This window comes from Arachis duranensis, unplaced genomic scaffold, assembly GCF_000817695.3.
Source record: "Arachis duranensis cultivar V14167 unplaced genomic scaffold, aradu.V14167.gnm2.J7QH unplaced_Scaffold_343483, whole genome shotgun sequence".
Taxonomy (NCBI): Eukaryota; Viridiplantae; Streptophyta; class Magnoliopsida; order Fabales; family Fabaceae; genus Arachis; species Arachis duranensis.
The window spans coordinates 376852-383099 of NW_026264909.1; the positions used below are offsets into that span (position 1 = coordinate 376852).

Below are 6248 nucleotides of genomic sequence, written 5' to 3' on the forward strand. Positions count from 1 at the left end.
TGGGAGAGTACTAGGAGGAGTTTCAATGACTTTCTTACTCAGCTGGCCCATTTGTGCCTCCAAATTTCTGATTGAGGACCTTGTTTCACTCATGAAACTTAAAGTGGCTTTAGACAGATCAGAGACTATGTTTTCTAAGTTAGAGGTGCTCTGCTAAGAATTCTCTGTCTGTTGCTGATAAGATGATGGAAAAGGCTTGCTATTGCTGAACCTATTTCTTCCACCATTATTAAAGCCTTGTTGAGGCTTTTGTTGATCTTTCCATGAGAAATTTTGATGATTTTTCCATGAAGAATTATAGGTGTTTCCATAAGGTTCACCCATGTAATTTACCTCTACTGTTGCAGGGTTCTCAAGAACATAAGCTTCTTCTTCAGAAGATGCCTCTTTAGTACTGTTGGATGCATTTTGCCATCCATTCAGACTTTGAGAAATCATGTTGACTTGCTGAGTCAACATTTTGTTCTGAGCCAATATGGCATTCAAAGCATCAATTTCAAGAACTCCCTTCCTCTGAGGTATCCCATTATTCACAGAATTCCTCTCAAAAGTGTACATGAACTGGTTATTTGTAACCATGTCAATGAGTTCTTGAGCTTCTGCAGGCATTTTCTTTAGGTGAATGGATCCACCTGCAAAATGGTCCAATGACATCTTAGAGAACTCAGATAGACCATAATAGAATATATCCAAAATGGTCCATTTTGAAAGCATGTCAGAAGGACACCTTTTGGTCATCTGTTTGTATCTTTCCCAAGCTTCATAGAGGGATTCACCTTCTTTTTGTTTGAAGGTCTAAACATCCACTCTAAGCTTGCTCAACTTTTGAGGAGGAAAGAACTTAGCCAAGAAGGCCGTTACCAGCTTATTCCAAGAGTCCAGGCTATCTTTAGGTTGTGAGTCCAACCATGTTCTAGCTCTGTCTCTTATAGCTAAAGGGAAAAGCATGAGCCTGTAGACTTCAGGATCTACTCCATTAGTCTTAACAGTCTCACAGATCTGTAAGAACTCAGTTAAAAACTGACAGGGATCTTCTGATGGAAGTCCATGGAACTTGCAGTTCTGTTGCATTAGAGCAACTAGTTGAGGTTTCAACTCAAAATTGTTTGCTCCAATGGCAGGGATTGAGATGCTTCTTCCATCAAACTTGGAAGTAGGTGTAGTATAGTCACCAAGCATCCTCCTTGCATTATTATTTTTGGCTGCCATCTCCTCTTCCTTTTCGAAAATTTCTGTAAGGTTGTCTCTGGATTGTTGTAATTTAGCTTCTCTTAGTTTCCTCTTCAGAGTCCTTTCAGGTTCAGGATCTGCTTCAACAAGAATATTCTTGTACTTGCTCCTGCTCATATGAAAAAGAAGGGAATAGAAAATAATAATAGGGATCCTTTTTACCACAGTAAAATGATTCCTTTATGTTAGTAGAAGAAGAAAAGAATAGAAGAAGGAAAAGAAGAAAATTCAAACTCAGAGAGAAAGAAGGGGTTCGAATTTTAAGATGAAGAGAAATGTTAGTAAATGAATAAATAAATAGAAAGAGATGAGAGAGAAGAGTTTTCGAAAATTAACTTTGAAAATGGGGTTAGTGATTTTCGAAAATTAAGAGAAGAAATAAAATTAAAATTTAAAATTTGAAATAATTAATTAATTAAGAAAATTTTGAAAAAGAGGGAGGTAATTTTCGAAAATGAGAGAGAGAAGTAGTTAGATGGTTTTGAAAAAGATAAGAAATAGTAAAACAAACAAAAAATCAATTAGTTAGTTGAAAATGATTTGAAATTCAATTTTTGAAAAGATATGATTGAAAAAGATATTTTGGAAAAGATTTGATTTTTAAAATTAAAATTGATTACTTGACTAACACGAAACTAAAAGATTTGACTTTAGAATTTAAAGATTGAACCTTTCTTAACAGGAAAGTAACAAACTTCAAATTTTTTAATCAATCACATTAATTGTTAGTAAAGTTTTCAAAATTTTGAAATAAAGATAAGAAAAAGATTTTGAAAATAAATTTTAAAAAATTTTGAAAATCATAAAAGAAAAATGAAAAAGAATTGATTTTTGAAAAAGATTTTGAAAAGATAGGATTTTTCAAAATTGAAAATTTGACTTGACTTATAAGAAATAGCTAAGTTTTGAAAATATTTTACTAAGTCAACTCAAATTTTCGAAATTTTGAGAGAAAAAGGGAAAATATATTTTTTTGAATTTTGAATTTTTAATGATGAGAGAGAAAAAACATAAAAATGACTCACAACATGAAAATTATGAATCAAAACACATGATGCATGCAAGAACACTATGAATGTCAAGATGAACACCAAGAATACTTTGAAGATCAAGATGAACATCAAGATTTATTTTTGAAAAAAAATTTTCAAGAAAAGAAAACATGCAAGACACCAAACTTAGAAATTTTTCATGCTTATACACTATGAATGCAAGAATGCACATGAAAAACAACAAAAAATACAAAACAAGAAAATTTAAAGATCAAACAAGAAGACTTGTCAAGAACAACTTGAAGATCATAAAGAACACATGCATGAAATTTTCAAAAAAGAATGCAAAGGTTTTTAAAAACATGCAATTGACACGAAACTTAAAATTTGACTCAAGACTCAAACAAGAAACACAAAAAAATTTTTTTTTGATTTTATGATTTTCTAATTTTTTTTGAATTTTTCGAAAATTATATTTTTGAAAAACTAAAATAGAGAAAAAATTTTTTGAAAGATTTTTGAAAACTTTTTGAAAAGAAAATTACTTAATCTGAGCAACAAGATGAACCGTCAGTTGTCCAAACTCGAACAATCCCCGGCAACGGCGCCAAAAACTTGGTGCACGAAATTGTGATCATCAACAATGGTGCCAAAGACTTGGTAGCGCTCTCAAACGAGAATCACACTTTGTCACAACTCCGTACAACTAACCAGCAAGTGCATTGGGTCATCCAAGTAATACCTTATGTGAGTAAGGGTCGATCCCACGGAGATTGTTGGTATGAAGCAAGCTATGGTAAGCTATGATAAGTGTATGGAGATGCTTTGTCCCTGTTGAATCTCTGCAACATACTGCTTTCTTACTTTCAATCCTTCATACTCCTTTCCATGGCAAGTTGTATGTAGGGCATCACCGTTGTCAATGGCTACATCCCATCCTCTTAGTGAAAATGGTCCAAATGCCCTGTCACAGCACGGCTAATAATCTGTCGGTTCTCGATCATGTCAGAATAGAATTCATTGATTCTTTTGCGTTTGTCATCACGTCCAACAATCGCGAGTTTGAAGCTCGTCACAGTCATTCAATCCCTGAATCCTACTCGGAACACCACAGGGTTCTAGCTTATACCACAAAGATTCTGATTAAGGAATCTAAGAGATATTCGTTCGGTCTAAGGTAGAATGGAGGTGGTTGTCAAGAACGCGTTCATAAGGAAGGATGATGATGAGTGTCACGGATCATCACATTCATCATGTTGAAATGCAACGAATATCTTAGAACAGGAATAAGCTGAATTGAATAGAAAATAGCAGTAATTGCATTGAAACTCGAGGTGCAGTAGAGCTCCACACCCTTAATCTATGGTGTGTAGAAACTCCACCGTTGAAAATACATGAGTGATGGTCCAGGCATGGCTGAATGGCCAGCCTCCATGAATGATCAATAGTCTCTTAAGATGAACAATAGAATAAAACTGAGACCAAAGTTGTCTAATACAATAGTAAAATGTCCTATTTATACTAGACTAGTTACTAGGGTTTACAAAATAAGTCTACATGCAGAAATCCACTTCTGGGGCCCACTTGGTGTGTGCTTGGGCTGAGCTTGAGCTTTACACATGCAGAGGCTTCTCTTGGAGTTAAACGCCAAGTTGTAACGTATTTTTGGCGTTTAACTCTGGTTCGTGACGTTTTTCTGGCGTTTGACTACAGAATGCAGCATGGAGCTGACGTTGGATGCAAGTTTGCGTCATCTAAGCTCGAACAAAGTATGAAGTTCTGTAGCTCCAGAAAATCTATTTCGAGTGAAGGGAGGTCAGAATCCAACAGCATCAGCAGTCCTTTGTCAGCCTTCTATTAGAGTTTTGCTCAGGTCCCTCAATTTCAGCCAGAAAATACCTAAAATCACAAAAAAACTAACAAACTCATAGTAAAGTCCAGAAATTTGAATTTAGCATAAAAATTAATGAAAACATCCCTAAAAGTAGCTAGATCCAACTAAAAACTACCTAAAAACAATGCCAAAAAGCGTATAAATTATCCGCTCATCAGGTACCAAAGTCGAGCACTCAGATCATTCTTCTCGGCTGCATCTCTGATTCCCTCAGCTATAATTTCATGCACATTGATGTCTCCACCCTTCATTAAGCAATGTACCATAGTAGCTCGAGCAATGTTGACCTTAGAATTGTTTGAGGTTGGGAGGATACATCTCCTCACGAGCTCAAACAATCCCTTGGCTTCCAGGATGAAGTCTCCTCTCCTAATAAATTGTGGCCTTCTATCCAAATACCTTTCCCAATCAGATCTTATAACACACATGTCGTTCAAAATTTCTTCAAGTTCATCATTGTCGGGGCCATTGCTTATTCTTGCTTGATAACTGGGCTCATCAATATGTTGTGTTCTCTGATGAAGAGTCCTCATTATAGCATTGGGACTGAAATCAACCTCTGTTCCTCTCACATAGCTTTGGAAGGTAGGAGCCTTGGTAGTGTCTTCTTTGGCTATATTAGCATAGTACTCCTTGATGAGATTTGCATTTATCTTTGTTTCTGGGTTCATGAGCTCTTGCCAACCCCTCTGTTCAATCTTCTCTCCAATCTGTGGGAACTCATCATCGTTGAGCTGGAATGTCAATTCTGGCAATATTTTTTTGTGTTTTATCTGTTCAAATTAGAGCTCATGGAAGGCGGTCTTGAATCTCCCTTCATCAAAAGGAATGCTCTCCACCGGTTCCTTTCCCTTTCGCCTCTTAGAGCTTGATGATGCCATGAATAGGAATTGGTATGTGAAGGTGTTGAGAAGTATGGGTTGATGATGGAAACTGGCCGGGTTAAGATAGGGTGTAGCTTAGAGGATTGTGTTAACGTGTTGAGGGCAGAGATGTTGGGTGTGTGTTTCAAAAGAAACAAGAGAGATGAAATGAAAGGATATTTACATATGGAAGGGTATAGAGTGGGGGTCCTTTATATAGGAGGATGATGGGATTGAAGGGTGTGGATTGATAGAAAAATTTGATGGTGGACGGTTGGGGTTTGGTACGGAATGAGCACAAGGATCACCATTTTTATGAAGTGATTGGTTCGGTCTCCAAGGCGATACTTCTCCCAATGTTGCATGGCAACACTTCCCAAGGTACTCCCCTTGAAGACATGTGTGTAGTTCCCTTGGTGAAGTAGTCGAACTAATCCCCTTTGGGTTATTCCATCAGTTCCCTCCAACATTCTCTTCAATTCCCTTGCAAGACAAAAGAAAAGAGAGATTAGTTTGAATTGTGGCGGAAAAATAAGAATGGAAGGCTAACTACTTTTTTTTAGATTTTTTCTTTTGACTAACTAAGTGCCATTCATGAATGCAAACCAACCGACCAGCTAAGTGTTTATGCATGGAACATTATTGACACCAAACTTAGTTTGTGAGCATGTAGTGTAAAAGGATTTGATTAAGGCTCTAAGACTCACATGATATAAATTGTGTATGTGCCATCTTAGTGTGCTCTGAACACCAAATTGTTGTTCACTATATGTTATATACAAAAATTCATCTATGTGTTTGTCGAAATTGATTTGAAATTCATGAACTTGCTTTATTAACTACTATTAAAGATTTAAAGGAAAGGACATAAAACATGGGTTGCCTCCCATGAAGTACTTCTTTAGCATCATTAGCTTGACATTTTGCCTTTGTCAGGGTGGTTGGTAGTGCTTCAAATTTTCCCCTCTTGCAGTGAATCTGTGTCCATTGGCTTTATTAAGAAGATCCACATGTTCTAAGGAAAGAATTTTACTGATAGTGTACACTAGAGGCAGCTGAGATGGGATAGGTCGGAAATAAGCAGAGGTCACTTCATCTCTTGGAGAGAAATCCTCTGTAGGGATCTTCTTGTTCCTCCATCCCCTTGGGGCCTTTTTTCTTGTTTCCCTTGATGTTGCCTTGCTCCTTGTGGTTTCTTTTTCCAGGAAGATTTTGTTGCTGGTCTCATATGACTCTGGTGGGTCTAGCTCCTCTTGGGTTACACTTGCC

At 36.6% G+C, this 6248-nt stretch overlaps 1 non-coding gene across 1 annotated transcript; it reads left to right on the forward strand.

Moving 5' to 3' along the window:
• The first annotated feature begins 708 nt into the window (after positions 1–708).
• On the forward strand, positions 709–816 carry LOC127744416 (small nucleolar RNA R71). Its single transcript, XR_008005405.1, has one exon. It is a non-coding gene; the product is annotated as a small nucleolar RNA R71 (small nucleolar RNA).
• Positions 817–6248: the final 5432 nt, after the last annotated feature.